Source organism: Frieseomelitta varia, unplaced genomic scaffold, assembly GCF_011392965.1.
Source record: "Frieseomelitta varia isolate USP_RPSP 00005682 unplaced genomic scaffold, Fvar_1.2 scaffold_1457, whole genome shotgun sequence".
In the NCBI taxonomy this organism is placed as follows: domain Eukaryota; kingdom Metazoa; phylum Arthropoda; class Insecta; order Hymenoptera; family Apidae; genus Frieseomelitta; species Frieseomelitta varia.
Genome location: NW_025109147.1, coordinates 111 through 3262, shown reverse-complemented (window position 1 = coordinate 3262; position 3152 = coordinate 111). Strand labels below are relative to the sequence as shown.

General features: G+C 28.0%; 1 long non-coding RNA gene across 1 annotated transcript; it reads left to right on the top strand.

Moving 5' to 3' along the window:
- Positions 1-2947, top strand: LOC122533369. The gene is made up of 4 exons (XR_006307696.1): positions 1-53; positions 460-559; positions 956-1055; positions 2859-2947. It is a non-coding gene; the product is annotated as an uncharacterized LOC122533369 (long non-coding RNA).
- The last annotated feature ends 205 nt before the right edge of the window (positions 2948-3152 follow it).

Sequence of the window (3152 nt, the reverse complement as noted above, 5' to 3'; positions counted from 1 at the left end):
TAAAAAAGACAGTTAAAGACTTCAGACTACGATGGAAAACAGTTGTAGCATTTGTAAGTATCACTTGATATGTGGCTAATACGCTGAATTAATTTAGCAAATTTTTGATTATAATAACTTTTGGACTATGCGAGTTAGAACCTAAATATGTTATCGATTTTAATATGGCATCGATTAATAGACTCAAAATTATAAATTTTTCATATACAAGAAAAGGTTTCACTCCATTTTCCTGGTGTATTACGCGTATTAAAAAAATTAAATTATTTTCTTATTTGGTCAGTGGGTACTGGATACTGTTTGATTTTTACTTGTTTTATTTCATGTTATCTTTTACTATTTTAGCTGTATTAAAGATACAGCTTGTTTCAGTTGTATGGAACATTCTGTACAACATAAATACGATGTTTTAATAAATATTTAAAAATTATATTATATTTAATCATTGTAATTCCATAGGTTCAGATGAAATCCCTCGTGCAAGAATTTTTATGCAACGTGACCGTTAAAAAAGACAGTTAAAGACTTCAGACTACGATGGAAAACAGTTCGAGCATTTGTAAGTATCACTTGATATGTGGCTAATACGCTGAATTAATTTAGCAAATTTTTGATTGTAATAACTTTTAAACTATGCGATTTAGAACCTAAATATGTTAATATGGCATCGATTAATAGACTCAGAATTATAAATTTTTCATATAGAAGAAAAAGGTTCACTCCATTTCTCTGGTGTATTAAGTGTTTTAAAAAATTAAATTATTTTACTATTTGGTCAGTGGGTACTGGATACTGTTTGATTTTTACTGGTTTTATTTCATGTTATCTTTTATTATTTTAGCTGTATTAAAGATACAGCTTGTTTCTGTTGTATGGATCACTCTGTAGAACATAGATCCGATGTTTTAATAAATATTTAAAAATATTATTATATTTAATCATTGTATTTCCATAGGTTCAGATGAAATCCCTCGAGGAAGAATTTTTATGCAACATGACCGTTAAAAGAGACAGTTAAAGACTTCACACTACGATGGAAAATAGTTCGAGCATTTGTAAGTATCACTTGATATGTGGCTTATACGCTGAATTAATTTAGCAAATTTTTGATTGTAATAACTTTTGAACTATGCGATTTAGAACCTAAATATGTTAATACGGCATCGATTAATAGAATCAAAATTATAGATTTTTCATATAGAAGAAAAGGTTTCACTCCATTTTCCTGGTGTATTAAGTGTATTAAAAAAATTAAATTATTTTCTTATTTGGTCAGTGGGTACTGGATACTGTTTGATTTTTACTTGTTTTATTTCATGTTATCTTTTATTATTTTAATATAATCGTAAGATTGATGTTTATATCTTTTCATTTTTATCAACAATTTTTAAACTAATAATTTTTAGTTTATTATTTTGATGAAATACGAAGAAAGGAGATAAAGGTTTTTGTGTGTGAAATAAAAAAAGTAACGGTGCTTGAGAAAATGAATAAGTAATATTTCTATGCACACTATTTCCATTTATTGAATAAAACTTTGATCATAACATATATGATATTTATCAACACTTATTTATAACATTGATGGACTTCTGGATTCATATTTACATATTTGAATTCGCATATTTTTTATATCTATATATATATACGGAGTTATATCTACATATTTGTTTGAATTTCAAACATATTATTCAATACATATAAATGTTATTCATCGACATTTAACACTGTGAATGTTTAGTATTACTATGCAAAATGAATATTTAGAAGTTAGTGAATTATAACTTTTTTACTATGAAAGAAAATGGCCTTTTTGTAGATTCCTCTTCATGGCTTTTCTAAATCAAATTTAGTTTAGTAGCATAAATCGAAGAATTTCTTAATGAGTCAGTTAGACTGGCGTCTAACGTATATTTCAAATTTTCGCTATGGGAATAACGAAACATATGAAATACGTTATATAATGTCGTATAGTCGTGTAAAAGATAACAGTTATATCTTTCACCAGACTATCGTTTTTTATTTTGCTCCTTGATTTTCTGTTTTTTGCCATTTGAGCCAATATATATGCATACATACATACATACATGTACATTCATACAGATTTTGAACTTGGAGTGTCACGTTTACAATGATCGTTCAAAAGTTAATGTATAATATTTTTTGCGCCCGTCCGAAAAAGAAAAAATGTGAGCAAAGGAAGAAGTGAAGGTTGTACTGTCGGAATTGTATCTCATGTAACATTTAATATACGTATAATGTAATTTAAAATAATCCTAGATACCATCGATATTAAAATATGATAGTACGATGGTAGTACCATCACGCAATAAGACGTATCTAGGATTATTTTAATATCGGTGGTATCTAGGATTATTTTAATATCGATGGTACATTTTTATTACATTTGAATCAATCTAGCAGTCACGATTTTACGAGAATATCGGTAGAGTCTCTCAATTGTTACAAATTGTTTAAATTTTCGGACGGGAATCACAACGATAAAGGTTTGACCCAGCTTTGTTATATCAATATGTATATCGTGGAAATATCCGTAGAGGAAATTTTACATCAATGGAACAAATTATATATTTCAAACAGTTACAGATAGCAAAAATGTTTGAATAAAAATCAAATCAAAGTATCTAGCAAAGTATAATCTGGGGAATAATTCTATTCTTTTTCATTGGTGAATGCATTTACGAAATGCGCAGTGGTAACTTTCTTTATACGAAAATATCTATAAAGTGTAAATGTAACTTTTAAATCTCTATACAATTAACACACTTATATCTCTTAAATCCAATAGTTTTGAAATTATTACAGTCAAAAGTCTAATGAATCGTATTTCTTTCCAGTCGCACATTATGGCGGATATACATGGGCGAATTTTCGCTAACCACCCAGCATTTGTAAACTTGAACTCAATATTGAGAATTAGACAAAAGAAAATTCAATATTGAGAATTAGACATGATGAAGGTATAAATACAGCCACACGGCGAAGAAACCGCTAAAGATATTCAGACCACGATGGAAAACAGTTCGGGCAATAGTAAGTATATCGTGATATCTGGCAAATACGTTGAATTAATTTAGCAAAATTTTGATTGTAATAACTTGTGAACTTCGGTATTTTAAAACATAATGCGT